The sequence below is a fragment of the Tupaia chinensis genome, unplaced genomic scaffold, assembly GCF_000334495.1.
Source record: "Tupaia chinensis unplaced genomic scaffold, TupChi_1.0 Scaffold000448_1, whole genome shotgun sequence".
Classification (NCBI taxonomy): domain Eukaryota; kingdom Metazoa; phylum Chordata; class Mammalia; order Scandentia; family Tupaiidae; genus Tupaia; species Tupaia belangeri.
Window position 1 is genome coordinate 1,292,996 of NW_006159953.1, and position 20,098 is coordinate 1,313,093.

Below are 20,098 nucleotides of genomic sequence, written 5' to 3' on the forward strand. Positions count from 1 at the left end.
TGTAGTTGACTGTGGTTCAAGTCCTGGACCCGGTGGCTTAAAACTCAGGCTAGGCATGTGTGCGTGCATGCCTAAGATCCCAAGAGGAGAAAGGAGGAGAAGGGATTGCAGCATAGCCAACCCCCTGTTGGGGGTGATTTCTCGCTTTCTGTCTCTCTGTCTCTCTGTCTGTTTGGTGAGCACACGTGCCCTATAGCAAAAACCTCTCCAAAAAAAAAAAACAAATCCCAAGAGGAGAATGGAGGACAAGAGATTGTGGCATGGCCATTCCCCACCCTCCTCTGGGGGCTTGATTTCTCACTTTCCCGCTCTCTTCTCTGTCTCTCTCAGGTCTCTCTCAGGTGAGACCTGTTCATAGGAGGGAAATCTTATTAAAAAAATGATTAAGCAAAGTGACTCTAGAGGATCAAGACATTATCATGATCCTCTTATACAATTTAACCTCTGCTGAACAAGATTCTGTAGTTTCCCCCTTCCACTTGATTTTTGCCTTCAAAATCATCCAGAAATCTGTAGCTAATTAGCGCATGTGGATTTTGAAGTATCTGGGCAATTGTCCTATCCTAGGCCCAACTAAATCTTTTGCTTTGCTTTCTTTGTTACAGCTTTGTATGTTAGGGCTGACGCTCTCAAGACAGGGGCTTACTATGTGGTAAGGGCCTGGTGTTCTGAGTTCTCAATCTTCCTCCTCATCCTCTGGAGTCAGGACCACAGGCACATGCCACTACACCTGGGACCTAGGTACTCTAGGGATGGGACTGGGGCCTGTCATGTGGTCTTAGCCTGTGGAGCACAGCGTCCCAGCAGTACCTACTATAGAGCCTGGGCCTCTTGATATATTTAAAGACGACCATTCAGAGGGCAGTAGTTACAGATTTAGCTTTTATCAAAAAATTAACCTTTCGTAAAATAAATTTACATCAGTAAACAGTGATACAAGTGGGTTTTCACTGATGCTACTCTTTACTTTCCATTACTTACCTAGTCACAGGAAGAAGGGAGCTAGAGGTCAGACACCTGCTCCAGAGAGGCCAGAGTCTGCATTTCATACCCTCACGCTTTCACAATATAACTAAAGTCTGCAGGTTTGAAACCTTCAATCATCTGACTCTCTTCGAGTCTCATATAATCTGGACTTACATGTATGTATGTGTAGCTTCTTTTTTTTTTCTTAAATTTATTTACTTCTTTTTATTTCTTATTCTCATTTAGTTGTATATCTCCATAACACATAAAATGTTTTTTCAAAGCATGCATGCATTGTGTGACCATCAAATCAAGGATATTACCATATACCTATTTTCAACCAGAGAACTTTACAGCTTATATCTGTCAAGTACTTATTCTCTAAAATCCTCTCCCATCCACCCCTCGGCTATCCACCTCTTCCCCTGTAGTTTCTGGTATCTACACTTGTCTTCCCTACCTTCAAACTTTTGGTTCACTCAGTTTCTGTCATAGAGTGAAGGCATTCAGTATATATATAGAGTGGGTACATAAAGTGTTTTTCATTTTTTTATTTTTATTTTTATAAAGCAAAAAAATTGCAGAACTTTTTTTTAAACAAAGAGCTTTACATTTTTACATTTTTTTCCTGTTAAATGTTTTTCCTTTTGCCACTCCCACCCACCCATTACCACCAATTCTCCACCACCCACTGCCCTCCCTTACAGTCTCATATCGACACCCTTTCTCTTACCGTATCTTCAGGTACTTCAATTTCTGCCATAGAGTGCAGACATTCAATACATACTGAGTGGAAGTATACAGTGTGTATCTTTTAATGTCTGTCTTATTTTGTTTAGCATTACGTCTTCTATATTCATCCACTTTGAATCAAATGTCAGGGTCTCAGTATTTCTTATGGCTGAGTAATATTCCATAGTATATACATGCCACAGTTTTTCAACCCAGTCATCTGTTTTTGGACACCGAGGTTGAGTCTATGTCTTTGCAATTATGAATAACTGTGCAATAAACATGGATGCTCAAGTATCTTTCTAACCAAGTGTTTTTCTATTCTTTGCATAAATACCAAGGAGGGGAATTACTGGGTCATATGGTAGTTCTATCTGTATATTATTGAGGCAACGCCATAGTTTTTCACAGAGGTTCCCATCAACAGTGTAAGAAGTTTCCCTTTTAAACACAGCCTTGCTGGAACTTGTTTTTTTGTTTTTTGTTTTTGTTTTGTTTTTTGTTTTTGTTTTTGTTTTTTTATGCCCACCTTTCTACTTGGGGTTAAATATTTTCATTGTAGTTTTAATTTGCATTTTCCTTTTGACAGGAGACATTGAACATTTTTTCATGTGCCTTTTGGCCATTTGTAAGTCTTCCTTGGGGAGTTATCTATTCAGCTCATTTACCCATTTTTTAATTGGGTTATTCACTATTTTTTACTGGTGAGTTTCTTGAGTTCCCTATATATTCTGGTTGTCAATCCATTGCCTGAATAATAACTGGCAAATATTTTCTCTCATTCTGAAGGTTGTCTCTTCATTCTAATTGTTGTTTCATTTAATGTGAATTTGTCTTTCACAGTCTGGTTGACTTCACTTAGCATCAAATCTTCTATGTTCATCCACTTTGTATCAAATAATATTGTCTCATTTCTTCTTATGACTCAGTAATATTCTATAGTATGCACATGCCACATTTTTTCAATCCAGTGATCTGTTCTGAGCTCTGGGATTGAGTCCATGTCTTAGCAATTGTGAATAATGCTGCAATGAACATGGATGTGCAAATGTGCCCAAAAGACAGGAAAATACTCAGAATGCACATTTTTATTTAAAATAGTATCTTTTTTCTGTTAAACTGGATGTTAGTTTATTTCATAGATTGAGACTCATTGAGTTTTTAGAGGAAAGGGAGAATTTTGAGACTTCTTATAACATCGACATTTTTTTCTTGGATATTAGCTTCACAGTTTCAGTAATATAAGTAGTTGTCACTTCAGTTGATCCTTGGCCATCTACTCAATTGAATATGTGACACAATACAATCAAACAATGCCCCATATAACTGAAGCAATTGGGTAATTTTTATTTTATGAAGGACTTTAAAGAATTCAATATTTTTAAAGACTACAATATATTTTGAAGTATAGAAAATGTTTAATGAATTGGACTGATGTCTATGACTTCATCTAGCTCTCACATCCTATGACTGACTTGAATTGTACTTTAAAAGTTACAAACCCTCAGATCAATGTAAATTATGGACTAATATAGGATGGATGGAATGAAAAAACAAAATCCAGTTGATAACAAATCTGCAAAGCTCTTTAAGTAGAGATAATTTGTAAATATTGCATTTGATCTGAGCGTTCCTTTTGTATATGTTTCCTAGGCATTATTCACAGAGAAAATAATATATCTCCTATTGTCTTACAACTCTATGAAGATATTTTTAATTAGTAATAAATTTCTTTAAGAGCTTTCAGACATAAATTAAGTAGCTTTCCTATTTATAAATACAATAAAAATATTATGAAAAAATTCAATGACTCTAAAGATATCTTAATATCAAGCAACCTAGAACAATATAAAAACATATATCTAAAACACTGAAACCTATCATTAGACAGAAGCCATGAGAAATAAAAAGACAAACTTTGTTTCTTGGAAAGAAAATTACTGACATGTGTCAGTTCTTCTTAATTTGTATTATGTAATCAATCTCAATTGAATTCTCTAAAGTGTATTTTTTTTTTTTGAGAGGTTTTCGCTATAGGGTGCATGCGCTCACCAGACAGACAGAGAGAGACATAGAGACAGAAAGCGAGAAATCACCCCCCAGAGAGGATGGTCATGCCACAATCCCTTCTCCTCCATTCTCCTCTCGGGATCTTGGGCACGCATGCACACGCGCCCGGCGTGAGTTTTAAGCTACCAGGTCCAGGACGCGAACTGTGGTCGACTACGTGGGAGTCCAGTGACACAGCCATTATGCTAACTGCTGGTTCCCTCTAAAGTGTATTTTAAACATGAAAATAATGACACAAAAGGATATTGGTAGAAATAACTATAAAACAATTGATAGAAAAAAATATGGAGCTTGAGTCTACCAACAGTGGTGTAATAGAGAGTTTCATAAATTATAAAGCAGTGTAGGAGTGGCATAGAAATATATAAATGGATATATTAGATACAAATATAATGAACATTTAATATACTAAAAAGGCATATTTTAAATTAGTAAATATAAATGAGCCCTTCAGTAAATTATGTTAAGAATAAATATGGGAGCTGGGGACAGCAGATGTCACTGGACTTCCACATGGCTGACAACAATTCAAGTCTTGGACCTGACAGCTTGAAAATCATGCTAGGGGGTTGTATGTACATGCTCAGAAGCCCAAGAGGAGAATGGAGGAGAGCAGATTATGACATGACCATTCCCCCCAGGGGATGATTTTTCATTTTCCCTCTCTCTGTTTCTTTCTTATCTTTCTCCAGTGAGCACACATGGCTTATGGCAAAATACAAATGAAATAATAGAGAGGCCTGTCATATAGCCTAGTGGTTAAGAAAGCTGGATCCCACATAACCAACAATGCCACAAGTCCTGGCCCTGCAGGTTTAAGGAACATACCGGGTACATGTGTGTGCCCCAAATCCTAAGAGGATGGAGAAATAGAGGAGGCCGGATTATCCCCCCCATCTCTCTTGGTCTCTCTCTGATGAAAGTATGTGCCCTCTGGCAATTAAAACATAAATTAAATAAATAAATACGAACATTTTCTTTACTATGTACACAAAAGTAATAATATATTTAAATAAAAAATATAAGACCATGTAACTATCTATAAAACTTCTAGCTAAATCATGTATAAGCATGATGTACTATAGGCCTTTTTACTACAAATTAAACATATTAAAGTTAAACTGAGAGTATACTTAAAATATGCTGGCTCAAAAATAGGTAGAAATTATATAGCTTACACTTGCAACAGATAGGTTAAGAGAGGAGTATTAAATATAAAATAGTACTGGAACCAATATAAGAAGATTTCAAAAATGTAAAAATTGAAATTAAAGTATGAGTTCATTCTGTTGCAAATTTTTGAAATCTATGCATAGTTTTTTCATAATATACTTTTCCATGGATATTTGAGGACTTCTCATATGAAATATCTTTTTAAAATTTTTCTAATAACAAAGAGTAGAATCATTTCCATTAGGTGTTGCCTAAATTCTGGATATGGTATATTTGTCCAGGAAAATGTCATGGTTAGAGCAACTTCTTATATTAAATTGGCATGGGAAGATAGCTACTTTACATTTATTTCCCATTACAGTTAAAAAATTACTAGGAGTTATTAAATCTAATACCATGCTTTCATAATCTTTTCTTTTTCTGTTTCTGTATATTGTATATTCTGTATATTTCTCTACCTGCTTTCTGTATGGAATCAGACCCCAAGTCTCTGACATAAACAAGATGTGGATGTTGTGTGGAAATGCTGAACTTCTTCACTGTAAGGGTTTTTCTCTTCTGGGTCATTGTGACCCAATCTCCAGCAGTACAAGAGCTGGAGAGCCAGTCAGCAATTAGAAAAGAACATCAGCATCTATTGATGATCAAGCAGAGGTTGAAAGCAATTGTAGTGCTGAAACCATATAAATCTACTTGGTTAGGCAACTTGTGCTTGCTTACCTAAGCCCAGAAAGATTGATACATGTTCTTTTGTCTTTTGACCTAGCACAGTAGATCTGATTGACTTGTAGGAGTTGTATGAAAGAGTGCATTTGGTATTAGTAATACAGAAAAAATTTCAAATTATTTATACAGTCTTTAGGGAAATATAATACAATTATTAGACTTAAATACAATTATTAGACTTAATGTTTGACCATAGCCTGATTCATTATCTATATTAGAGTGTATAAATGGCATATGCAGTTTTTAGTAAAATGGAGATTGAATGTAATAATGCAACCACTGTATCAAACATCACAAAAGAAGATATTGCCCAGCTTTTACCTTTCCCCTGAGAAACAAACTTATGCACATGACTAATCAGAGCTTCAGTCTAACTCTAGTCTGAGCTTCACTTCTACTCTCTACTGCGAGTTACCAAAACACTACCCCAAAAATGTGATATTCAGTACAAAAAACTTCAACATGGCTTTGCCACACATATTATTTATTTATGAGTTCAATTGATTTCTGAAGAAGTGGCCAAAAAGATAAATTTGTAGAAATAAGTTTTTAATAACCCATATATTTTTATGAAACCATGAAAACTTATCTTTGCTACACTAATTTATTGGGTTGCTGGAAGAGTCATGAAGTATTTTTTTAATATTTTTCTATGCAAAAATGTATCATGACTTTTCCAACAACCTAATGTTTCTTAGACACCTATAAGATACATTGTGAGCTTGTCACTTAGTTTGTTAGCCATCTACTATTAAACAGAGCATGGGCATTAGCTTCTGTCACCTGGGGGAGAAAACACAAGCGCAGTATTAAGCCTGGCCATGGGGACCAGCAGTTAGCGTAATGGCTATGTTGCTGGACTCCCACGTAGTCGACTGCGGTTTGGGTCTTGAACCTGGTGGTTTAAAACTCACGCCGGGCGCGTGTGCATGCCCAAGATCCCAAGAGGAGAATGGAGGAGAAGGGATTGCAGCATTGCCATCCATCTCAGGGGGGTGATTTCTCGCTTTCTGTCTCTGTCTCTGTCTGGCGAGCGCAGGTGCCCTAAGGTTCCCATAATCTCTCAAAATAAATAAATAAATAAATAAATCTTGGTCATTATGTGTGATGGTTAATTTTATGTGTCAACTTGGAGAGTATTTTTGTATATGAAATGAATATGTACATCCGTGAACTTTAAGTAAATAGATTGACTTCTCAATTCCTGAGCAAAAGGGAATTCTGCAGCAGACATCTTTCAGACTTCATCTGTACCATCAGTTCTCCTGTTTGGAGGCTATCTGCGTGCATTATTGATGGACTTGTCAGCCTCCATAACTGCATGAGCAGTTTTCGTATACTAAATTGCTGTCTATTTAACCACATATCTATATGTGCATACATATACACTCAGGCTGTTAGTTCTGTTTCTTTAGAGAAACCTAACTAATACCTTATGCTTATTATGTTTTGGTATGATAAAAAACAACAACTACAAATAAAAGAGATTTTCCAAAACTCATGGAATAAATATATTATAAAAACCTGTGTGGGCCTGCCAGGAGGAGTGGTCGTTAAGGGCGCTGGACTCTCACATGGCTGACAGCGGTTCAAGTCCCAGACCAGGTGGGTTAGTTTCACCTTTTCTCTCTTTCTCTTTCATTCTATCCCTCACTGGTCAAATTAAAATGAATAAATAAATGAATAAAGAAATTCAAATAAAATAATTCTTAAAAAAATCCTGTATGGATTTCAAAACATTTTTACACCAAAATAAACTTTAATTTTTTCATGAACTTTCTGAAGTCTCTTATATACCTAAAAAATAAAACCAAAATAATACCCCAAAGAGAAACATTTAAGTAAGTGTAACAAGGACAACACTCTGTCTATGAATGGAAGTCTTTACTGAAGTGTTTGAGTCATAGTTTCTGAGTACAACAGAAGGCTAGTGTACCAAAAGGGAAAAGGGACAATGAAAAAAAAATTTAAATTTGATTAAAATTGGGTGTGAATAGATATTCTTGGTCAAGTGGAAAATTGCCATTGTAAGGAAACGTGAATTGCATCATGACCTAAAGGAGAGGATGCAATTTATAGAGTAATTCATAGAAATGCTTCCCTAGAGATACACAATTTACTACATTACCACCTTTTTTTTTGAGAGGTTTTTGCTATAGGGCATGTGTGCTCACCAGAGAGACAGAGAGACAGAAAGCGAGAAATCACCCCCCAGGGGGGATGGCCATGCCACAGTCCCTTCTCCTCCATTCTCCTCTTGGGATCTTTAGCATGCATGCACACATGCCCGGTGTGAGTTTAAGCCAACGGTCTGGGACTTGAGTCGCGGTTGAATGAACGGGAATCCAGAGACTTGGCCATTACACTATCTGCTGGTCCCGATTCACTACAATTTTTACAATTCATAGGCCCATCTCAGTTGAATTAAAGCCAAAAAAAAAAAAAAAAGCCACAGCTTTTGTATGGAAATACAAGTAAATGAGATAATGTAAAAGGAGAATTGGTAAAATCTGATTATTTGAATATGGGAAGTAGAGGGCTGAAGTTTCAAAAAGTAATATTAGATTATGGGTCTAAAGGACATGGAATTTGGGGTTTGAACTCATAAAAAAATTCAACTTGATTTTGAGATTCCCTCATGATTTCCTGGAAAAAAATGGTAATTGATTTTTGGAATGAATAAAATGTTTCATATGAGCTTGAGGCAAACCATATTCCATTAGCAATAATAAGTTGTCAGATTTATTATTAAATGTAAGTGAGAAAATACCACTAGGAACAAATGCTTACATTTCCCAACTTTTCTATGTTGACATTTCAAATACTATAAGACAGTAACAAAATACAATTTTATACTTTCCAGCCAAGTACCTATCTTCTTATTTTATGATTTTATTGTAAGTGCTTTCTAGGTTTGGTTGATGGCCATCTCCACTGTTATATTAATTTGAAGATTTATTAGATTCATTTTTTTACTTTATTATTAAATTATTTAAATAAATAAATTTAAATTAGCCAGAGGGTGCACATTGTTGCTAAAGAGAAACAGAGAGAGAGGGAGAGGAAGAAAATACCTCTTAAAAGGGTATGATCAGACCTCACTCCTTTTTCATCCAATTTTCTATCTTGTCATGATTTGGGACATACATGCATATACATCCAGCATATTTTTCAAGCTGACAAGGTCAAGATTCAAACCCTGTGGTTGGCCACGTAGCATCTGGCACCCTTAACCACCAGGTCACAGACCTGGTCCTAGATTTGATTTTTATTTTGTTTTCTATTTTTATTTATTTATTTTGAGGTATTTATAATAGAGCATGTGGACTCAAAGGAGAGAGACAGAGAGAGAGAAAGTGAGAAATCACTCCTTATGGCTGATGGCCATTATGCGATCTCTCATCCTCCACTTTCCTCTAGGGATTTTAGGAATCCATGCACATGCACAAGGTGTGATTTTTAAGCCACTGGATTTGGGACTTGAACCATGGTAAGCCATGTGGGAGTTCAGCACCTCAACCACCATGCTACCTACTGGTTCCTAGATTTGACCTTTAAAAGGGAAGTTTGAACATAAAAAGATATACAATTGATAACTATGAGAATAATAATTAATAGATGCTTCATTATCAATTATAAGTGTCTTATTATTTAAAATTAAAAAACAGTGTGGGGGCAATAGGTGGCATGGTGGTTAAGGCACTGGAGTCCCACATGGAAAGCAGTATTTCTAATTCTAGAATTGGTGCATTGAAAATCACGCTGATTGTGTGTGTGTATGTGTGTGTGTGTGTGTGTGTGCCCAAGATCCCAGGAGGAGAATTGTGGTGTGGCCATCCCATTTGTGGGGTGACTTCTCACTTTCCCTCTCACTGTCTCTCTGCATTGCTCTGTTCCCTGATACTCAAGATCCTTCTGCTTCAGCCATCTGAGAAGCTGGGTTTACAGATTTACACCACCACATCTCACGCCTTGTTAACCATGGTTTTTTTTTTTAATTAAAAATTTCTTTTATCTCTTTGTATTTTAGATGAAGCTATCATAAAAGTTTGATTCCAAGGTGGCTATTTTTTTTTTTAAGGTGGTTTTATATATTAGATCATTGGGAAAGTCATGACACATATTTCTATGCAAAAATGTGTCATGACTTTCCAGACAACTCAGTTATTTATGTTTTTGGTAAGAAATTTAGAACACTGGGACCAGCAAGTGGCATGGTGGTTAAGGTGCTGGACACTCCCACATGGCTGATCACAGTTCCAGTCCTGAATCTGGTGGCTTGCTTTCTCACTTTCTCTCTCTCTCTCTCTCTCTCTCTCTCTCTCTCTCTTTCTCTCTCTCCCTCTCCCTGTGTATGTGTGTGTGTGTGTGTGTATGTGCCTGGTCAAATTAAAATAAATGAATGAATAAATAAAATTAAATAAATGCTTTTTTTACAAAAACAAAGAGGTTTAGAACACCAATTTGTGAGTGTAAACTTTATTTCTAAGGACAAAGATCATAGGTTGCTCTGGAACTGAGGACCAGCTTTCATTTCTGGTAAAATGTGCAAGTTCACAGTTTCCAAATCAACCTGTGCTGTTCTGTAATCTTGTGTTTCTCTTTCTCTTTGTTGAAGATTTCACCTTCCTGGCATCTGGGCTTCTGCAGCTGCAACTTCTTTTTCTTGAAGTAAGCATCCAAGAGGTGTTTTGGGATTTTTATTTTGCTGATAGCAATTTTCATGGAAGTAGCGATGACAAACTTTTAGTTTGTTCTACACAGTAGAACTCAAATGAGGATCAGAGTTCATCACAAGCAGCCAATCACTGCTCAGTTGCTCCAGAAAAACCACTCTCTTGCCTCTGTGACATTCAGTGAAGATATCAGAATGGTCCCAGGAATGATGCTGGCTCACAGGTTTCTCATAAACTGACTGAACAGTATTTTTTCTGTAGCTCAACAGCTTTTGAGGTATATCGTCAATAGGATAAAATCTAGTCATTTTGCAAAGGACTACCATTTTTGTTACCACCAACTGGTTTTGTAATAGTGGCAAGAATATTCTTCTTTTTCTATTCAATCCTAGGTTTCGTGGCTATTTCCTCTTGTACATGGACTTCCCAGAATCCATGGCAGATCAGGAGTATCTGTCAATGCCGTGTACTAGGACCAAATTTCAGACAGTAAGGCTTCCCCTTCTGGGACTTTTTAGCCTTGGGTCACCTATTTTAACCTTGCCGCTGGAGTCAGTCTTCTTGGCTTCTGTTTTTTTCTCCTTAGTATGGACTTCTCAGCTTTTTTATCCACCATTTTGTATAATGAGAAAGAGAACTAGAGGGTTCTCTGCTTCTGGTATATAAGCAATCACAGGAGGTTTGAGGCACCCAATGTGGCTTTTTATTTAAGAATTTTTTTTTTCTTTTGTCTTTGGGCATGTTTGCTTTCTGGAGAGAAAGATAGACAGAGACAGAGACATTGAGAGGGAAAGTGAGAAATCACCCCCTAAGGGGATGGTTATGCTGCAATCCCTTCTCCTCTGTTCTCCTTCTAGGATCTTAAGCATACATGCACATGCTCCTGGAGTGAGTTTCACACCTTCTGGGTCTGGGTCTTGAACCAAGGTCAACCACGTGGGAGTCTAATGACTAATTGCTATTCCATCTTCTACCCCATAACAGTTGCTTCTTGACTCAGCCATTGCAGGATGCTGGTTTAAAAGTATGAGCTCTTGGGGCCAGTCATTGGTGCGGTGGTAAAGAGATCTGGATCCCACACGGCTGACTATACAATGTGAGTCCTGGACCCAGAGTCCTGAAAAACACTCCAGGTGCGTGCGTATGCCCAAATTCCCAAGAGGAGAATGGAGAAGAGCTTGACTAGTCCCCACTAGTGGGTGGTTTCTCACTTTCTTTCTCTGTCTTTCTGGTGAGGACTTGTACCCTACAGCAAAACAGAACAAAACAAAATAAGCATGCACTCTGGACCCAAAATGCTATTCTTATGTTACTACTTGTTGTTGGCTAGCTATGTTAACTTGAGCAAACTACTTAATCTTAATTATGTTTTGTTTTTCCTGTCTGTAAATGGACAAAATTGTAGTACCTACTTCACAGGATTTTTATGAAGATTAAATGAATTACTATTCTAGGTCTTCTAGAAAGCAGAGCATGAGGCAAGATTCAGAGCTAGCTAACTATTAATATTTTGGTGTCACCAACCCATGGTGGTAAGAATGAGAGAAAAAGGAAATTGAGTTAATGAAAGTGGTAAAATGATACAATGCAATGTTTAACTATTTGGGTACTATTTCACAGCAAGTCACCCATAGATACAAATATTTCCATGTGACTATTTATTTTTTGCACATAGCAATTACCTGGAAGAGTTGTGATAACAGTCAAGCAAAAGACAAAAGAAAGGAAAGTTATGTTTGTGATTTTTCACCTCTTTTTCCCATTTTATTGTATTGTGTTTTTCTGATGAGCGTATGCACTTGCTAGAGACAAGCCAAAGGTGAGGAGAATATACACCCTACGGTAAATGATCATACCACAATTCCTTCTCCATTGCTCTTCCCTTTGGAATTTTAGACATACACATGGCATGTTTCTCAAGCTGCCGGGCCCAAAAGTAAAATGTATGACCATGTGGGATCCAGCTGTCTTAACCACCAGGCCACAGACTCTGCTCATTTTCTTTTTTTTTGCTTAGTGATCAAGGTTTACTTCCCCCCCGCCCTCCCTCCCCTCATTTATAGCTGGCTGTCCTATAATTCCATGTTGTCCATCTGGCCCTTGAACATTTTTCAAGAAACTATGCAGAGAGGTTCATTGTAGTCTGAGAATGGAGGAGAGCCCCAGGACAAGTAGAAGAAGAGGCCATCAAAAAAAAAAAAAAAGAAAAATCTGAGAAGGTGCTCCTGATGCTTAATACTGTGAATTAGTATTTGTAAAACACTTAGGAAGGTGCTCTATGATGGCAAATATGTGTGCCAGCAGTTTTTCCTTTGAGACATGCTGAGGAGAATGTGAAACAAGAATGAGACTTGTAATTAGAGTTCCTCTTGATAGTAATTCTAATAAGATTCTAATTGTCCCAAGATGATCTTTGCTGTCATGGGTTAAACTGAGACATAATTACAACTCCATTGAACAAATTAGAAACAAAGGAAAAGCTAGAAATGGTCAAATCTTTTAGATATTTTGTTTTTCCTCAAGAAAGAAGAGTAGACCCATTAGAGTGATTTCAGACCAGGCTCATCTCTACTTTGGATGACAGCCAAGATACCCAGGGGTGCTGACCACAGGAAGGAGGAAAACAATCCTGTCACAGTTTTGGAGTGGTTGCCAAAACAATAAAGGGGTAACAGTGCTTAATTTTCTCTCTGTGAGTTGCCATTTAGCGGCATCCCATTATAGCACTAAGGCTTGTAAATTGCTGGAATGTATTACTAAAAAAGACTGAAGTTATAAGATAGTCATGAAAAGACAAACAGCTGGAACTATAGGTAAGCAAGGCATAGAAAGTTTCTAGTAAATGCAGTTCTGAGTAGAATCACAAGAAGAAACAGAGGAGTGGCCTGATGGGGAAGATAATTGGTGAAAGTTACAGGATGCTTCAAGAACAACAACAAAAAAGTAAAAAGTGAAAGCACAAATGTAAAATCATAAAAATTACATATGCCTGTCCATGGGCCCTCTACTCTTTCTTATCCCATACAACTTTCTGAGTCTCAAGTAAAGAATTTCTCAAGATAGTTACCAAACAACTGCAATATAGCATTTTAGAAGTCAGTAATATGTCAGATAATTAACTTCTGTAAATATGCAATGTGATTTCAAACTTACTATGTAAATCTAGAAGCTGACAAAACAAAATTCTTTTTTTGTAATTTTAATTGTACTCCCCCCCCCAAAAAAAGAAGATGCTGTTTTGTTTCATCCTAATTAATATCACTAAGATGGAAAGAGGCCAAATGTGTTGGGCCTGTCTGTTTGCATGTTAAGTGGGATTCCCTCCTTGAAGAAATTTTTGCATCATCAAGGGATTAAACTGGCAGCTGTCAGCCTGTTCTCATGCAGACCACAGAATTTGACCCTCCTTCTTCGTGTCTGATGGAGATTTATGCCAGATGCTTAGAAGAAAGAACTGGATTTCAGATTCTTACAGTCAGTATAGGGGGAGGGTAGGTTACAGAATATAAAGTGGATTGCTTCAGTGTTCTGAAGAACTTGAAAGTCTGGAAATGAGTGTAGTTAACATAAATTATCTAACACAGGAGATGGAGCTACTATCAAATTAAAGATTCAAAATACTCATTTGGTCAGAATGAGTTTCCTCTTGTTCATACTGTTTACTTGATTGCAAGAAAATATGGATTGCTTTTGAAATACTTGCAATGAAAAAAAAAAACCTAACATTTTTTTCTTACTTTTTTTCTGAAATAAACATAGATGTGATCACCAAGCAATGATCATTGCTCAGTTTAGGAAACATACTCTGAATGGGGAAGTCCTTCGTGTGTGTTTTCATGTGAGTTACAATGAAAAACTGCTGTGAATAGTAATCTAAGATAATATTGCTACTCAACACAGTTTTGTCTTTTAGCAGACAATAGGAGTGAATGAGATTTGTTTATGGATTTACTTGTTAATATCTCAAGTCTCTATTTACTCATATATGAATCTATTAAAAATAAATGTAATCCTATATGATATCTTAACATTTTTTTCATTTCATAGTGATACTTTTTGGAACTTTTTTTTTTTATAAACTTCACCCATGTAGGTCTATTTTTACTGAAATTATGAGACATTTCTTCATATTACCAGGTCCTACTGATGAAGGAAGCTGAGGTATGTGAGTTCAATACTTACTGCAGAAAAAACAGCAGACCTGATTCTTTGTCTCATGCTCACAAAGAATTAGAGACATGGACACAGAGAAGGATAGCAAAGCAGAGTTTATTGAAGGAGGGAACAGCTACCAGGCAGGGAAGGGCCCCAGAAAATAAACTGCACAAGAGGAGCTGGAGTGAGGGGTTTTCATCTTGGTCAGGAGGTACTTTGTCCGGGGTTGTTCTTAGGAGAGTCTTGTTCATGCATTTCCCTCATGGGGTTGTATGCCAGATGGATCCAGTTATTTTTCCTAAGTTTTTGAGTGAGTATGAAGGTCATGAGACTCTCTTTGTTTAAAAGCTTTGGGCTATAAATACTACTGGTTAATGGTCACAAGAATTCCTACATTATTTAGGCTCAAGATGTTGATGCCCTTTGGCCCTAATTGTGGCCTATTAGCATTTTCTGTGTATTTGGGGCCTATCAGCTTATCTCATAGTTTCCACTGTGCCCAGGTACTTTAGATTCCAAAGTTAGGAGTCCTCCTTGATAGACTGACTCTAATTGTTCTTATGTATTACTGGGGGGCAAGGTCACAATTGCTGGTTCCATTTAGACTCTACTCACAGGAGCAAGTGATAAGAAGAAAGAAACTAGATTTTTAAAAAGCTAGATCCAGCTGGCTGGCTTTGCATGACCTTCTTGTCATCTTTCTATCATGGCTCCCCTGGAGCCCTTTTTAGCTGCCTAACTAATCTCTGCCTAAGATGGAAGGGTAAGTACAGATTAGATTCCAGGACCTAGAGGTGAACTGCTAGGCCAACTTGAATGAAATAGTTATTCAGTTCTGTCAACGATCTAAAAAAGCTAATCCAGTTTACTACTTCTCTATTAATAAATACACCCCATCAAGCTTCATTTTCGCCTTTCTATCAATTGCAAGCCCCAACTACATGATATATTACAAATCAACTTAGAGTAAAAGCTGAAAACTATATATTTCTAATAAGTTTTTAAATATTGCAGAAATCCATTACTAAATTTACAGAGTATTTATACAATATTAAAAAAGAATGTTTACACTATCAAAGAGCTGAGAGAACTTCTCAGTATTGAAGGAGAGAGTTGCAGGATTTCTACTTTTAGGCTAGTTTGTTATATACATATATCTTCTTCTTCAAAATGTTGATTTTTTATTCCATGAGAATGTCAAGGAGTTAGGAAGAGAGAGGTAGAAAGACATCCCTTCCAAAAAGGTCTTCACACCATGATCCACTCCCAGTATGTCAACAAAGTCTCAGACTATAAACTCAGGGCCGTTCCCATGTATGTTCAGTTGTGTTATTGCTATAACCATCACCTGACTCTTTTATATTTTATATTATATATGATCACCTTTGTTTAAGATAAAAAGGAGGGGCCAGCGAATGACATGGTGCCAAGGCAACTAGATTCCATATGGCCAGTTAAGCAATTTAAATCCCAGACATTTTGGCTTAAAAAAAAAAAAAAAAAAACACAACAAAATATACATATGTTCATGCTCCAAGTCCTGAAAGCAGGTAGAGAGAAGGGAGGAGAAGGGACTGCAGTGTGACCATCAGTCATCAGTTTTCCCCCATGGAAGGTGGTTGTTTCTTTCTTGCTCTCTCACAAGTGCACGTGTTCTTTGACAAATTAAAAATAATGATGTGGGACCAACAATTAGTGTAATGGCTATGTCGCTGGACTCCCATGTAGTCGACTGTGGTTTGAGTCCCAGACCCGGTGGCTTAAACTCACACTGGGTGTGTGTGAGTGCGTGCCCAAGATCCCAAGAGGAGAATGGAGGAGAAGAGATTTGCGGCATGGCCATCTCCCCCTGGGTGGTGATTTCTCGCTTTCTGTCTCTCTGTCTCTCTCTGTCTTTCTGGCAAGCACATTCGCCCTGTAGCAAAAAACCTCTCAAAAAAAAAAAAAAAAAAAAGATGTGAAAAAGGCTACAAGGACATTTTCTGTCAAAAGTATTTACTTATTAAAGTATATTGATAATATTATTAACTCTTCAATTTACCCTTCCCTAATCATCACTTTACTCCACAGAAAAATAAATTGCACACTTTTCAAATTTCTTATTAGAAAATAATGCTGGAACACATATAATCCCTGTGTGCCGGGCATTAGATTAGATGATGTGAAATGAGAAAAATAAATCAAGCACCTATTTGTCCTAACAACAGAGCTGAGAGGTTGTTAAGGAAAGAATGTGGAAATGCAGGAGGTGAAGGACCTTGGGATGTGCACTCTGGGCACATTTACTCTTTGGTTCTAGACCTCTATGATAAGGCACCTAAAAATAGTTCAGGATGCTAGCAGTACTCATTGGACTCTTTCCTGATGGATAGTCTTACTGTCCAAATAAATTTCATACCTTAATTTAATTATCAGTATCAACAATGTACTAGAATCACAGACTCTTGTTCACGTCTAATAACCGTGAGGTCATTCTGCTTCCCTTATAGAGTTTTGTCATCACCACTGTAGAAGACTCTTTGCTATAGATTCAACCAATGTAAAGTTTTGCAAATGATTATGTAACTCTCTTCTTCCACTTACAACTTTGGCTTTAAAATTGTCTTGAAATCTTTAAGACCTCAGCACACATCAATCAGAGCAAACTGGATTACGTAGTGCATTGACTATAGTTCTAACTCCGGCCCAAATAAACTCACTTGCTTTATTTACTTTGCCTAAGCTTTTCTTTCTAGATTGACAATGTTTAGACTATCTCCAACTAGAATCAATTCATTTACTGAACCTTTATATTTGTATTTATGTATGCTGTCTCATAGAACTATTTGAAAATAATCAAGCTGTGGTAGATAGCAGTTTTTTAACTAAGATTTTAACTCTCCCTCAGAACACACAGGAAGCATGCCTCTTGAAAATAAGCATGACACATGAGTTTCCTTGGTCAATGAAAGGTGAACAGAAGCATTGAAGAGCCAGGGCATAATTTATCTCATCCCTTTTCTGTACTATGCAGGCTGGGTCCCTGTATGAAGGTGACAGGAAAAGAGCCCTTCCCAGTTGCAATGGACATGTGGTATTGGCAAAAACAATTGAAAAAGGTTCTTGTTTAAACCAATAAGATTTGGTGAATTGTTTGTTACTGTAAATTAATCTGAACTATCTTGTCTTACTCATTTTTATCTCTCTCTTTCACTTTCAGCTTTTCTCTTTTTCATTTTTCACCACTCAGATATTTACAGAGCAGAGTACAGTGTTGTCAGTATTTCTTTTAAGATTAACAATGTAGGCCAGCTAATGGCATGGTTGTTAAGGTAGCTAGTTCCCACATGGCTGACTGTGTGGTTTGAGTCAGGGACCCAGCATCTTGAAAAACATGCTGGACCCGTATGTATGCATACCCAGAATCCCCAGGGAAGAATGGAGGAGAAGTGGCTATCACTCCTGGGGGGTGATTTCTCACTTTCCCTCTCCCTCTCCTTCTCTCTCTTGTGAGTACATGTGCTCTGTAGCAAAATTTTAAAAATGATCAACAACATAAAGTAGAATGAGGAAACCATATCTGATTGAACTCAGAAAGAGAAGACTTGACCTTTTTTCTCTCTATATATATATATGTATAAAATTTGTGCTTATTTTTAAAAAATGCTATTTCTTTTAACATCTTTCTCTTTATAATTCAATCAGCACTTGAACATTGCCCAATATCCAATGCCTTTTACCTGAGTTATTTAAGTAGGGAACCAAGAAAAGTAGATCATGGGAGAGACACACAGAGAATAAGAAACAGAAACACCTTGATATTGAAAATGTAAAAATATGAAATGCTTTTAATGCGTATTGTTAGTCTTGTATCAGCACTATTAATACATAATAAGATGAATCGATTAGAATTTCTAATATGCCACTATTTGTCACCATCCATGTCCCAGTCAATATTTAAGATTATAGCATTTCTACATTCTTAGCACTGAACATTCACAAGAAAAAAACCCTTGCTCTGAAAGTCTAAAGCCACCAATTGTCAAGGGTGGAGGGAGTGAAAGGAATACTCCTAAATTCCTCTATTATCGAGTAACTCTGACATAAATATTATACTAGTTCAATATTATGCATAATGACAGTTCAATAATAAGTGATTACTGTTTATTTGTGGATATGGTTGTCTTCATTACCATTTTACTATTTAAAGATTAGAGTGCATTATTTCGTGTTCTCTCAGATTAAAAATTTGAGCAAGATGTCTTGTATATTCTTGTTAACTTTCCCAGGACAAAATAAATTTTGAATAGAGGTTGACTAAGAAAATTCATTTCTAACCTGAAAATAATAGAACTGAGTTTAAAAATTAATTTTGCTATATGTACCTATTTGGATTTACATATTCAATATTGTCTGATATTTTCTACACACATGGCAAATACTTAATGGTCTATAAAATGCATCTCTGGAAATCTTTATAAGCCAATCAAAGAAGTATACTGCAAAATCAAACTACTATTGAGTTAGTCTTATCTGCTTATACATATCTTTTTTTTTTTTTGAGAAATTTTTTGCTATAGGGAGACAGAAAGACAGAAATAGAGAGATAGAAAGCAAGAAATCCCTCCCCCCACCACAATCCCTCACAATCCCTTCTCCTTTATTCTCCTCTCAGGATCTTGGGCTCACATGCACACACGTCCAGCATGCATTTAAGCCACTGGATCTGGGACTCAAACCACAGTTGACCACGTGGGAGTCCAGAAACATAGCCATTAGGTCAACTGCTTGTCCCTATTTATACATATCTTAAAAATGGACCCAAATTCAAATTACTCTAATGTTGACTTGAAACTTTCAATAGTTAGCAATATTTATCAAAGGGGAAAAACATTTTAATTAAGTAGAAAGCATAAATTTCTAGATCTTTTTAAAGTTAATTGAGAAAAACTGATGGAGAGAAATTTGAAAGTAATTTGTATTCTATGACAAGAAACACTAAAACAAACAAACAAATATAGAGCCTCAAAACATGTTTAATGTGTCCTGTACCTAAGGGAAGTCATTTTGCATGAAAAGTAAAAAATAAATTAATGTATTTTATTGTGAGATAGGGATGTAGTAATAACTATAATTTTAAAAGTTCTGAGAACCTACTGGTCTCACATTTGTTCTGGGTTCACACCCAATGGTTAATTACTATCTCATAAGATGTTGAAAGGCTTGAGTTTTGTTGTTGTTTTAAATGACTGATGTCAAACCAAAAATTGTAGTAGTTTTAAGCAGGTTTATGGGTTGGAGTTTCTGGAGGAACATTTCTAATTTATATGTCTAGGCCACACCTAAACTCATGTAAATGGGGTATTTGGGGGGAAAGAAGACTATTCTGATGGGTACCCTCAAGAACTGAAAACATATTTTGGTATAATTTCCAGTGAGTAGCAAGACAGTAGCAAAAATGAACTTCAATGTAAAAATATTTGAAGGATTATACAAAATTTACTAAGAAGTTTTTGTTGTTGTTGTTATTCTGTAATTCTCAGTGACTCTAGAAATATCTAAGTACCAAAAATGAACTTCAGAGTCAAAATGGGTTGATGTCACACAACGATGTTCATGGA

The 20,098-nt window shown here is 36.5% G+C and overlaps 1 pseudogene; it reads right to left on the reverse strand.

Moving 5' to 3' along the window:
- Positions 1-10,221: 10,221 nt before the first annotated feature.
- Positions 10,222-20,098, reverse strand: part of LOC102482542 (60S ribosomal protein L6 pseudogene) — a 12,131-nt pseudogene continuing 2,254 nt past the window's right edge.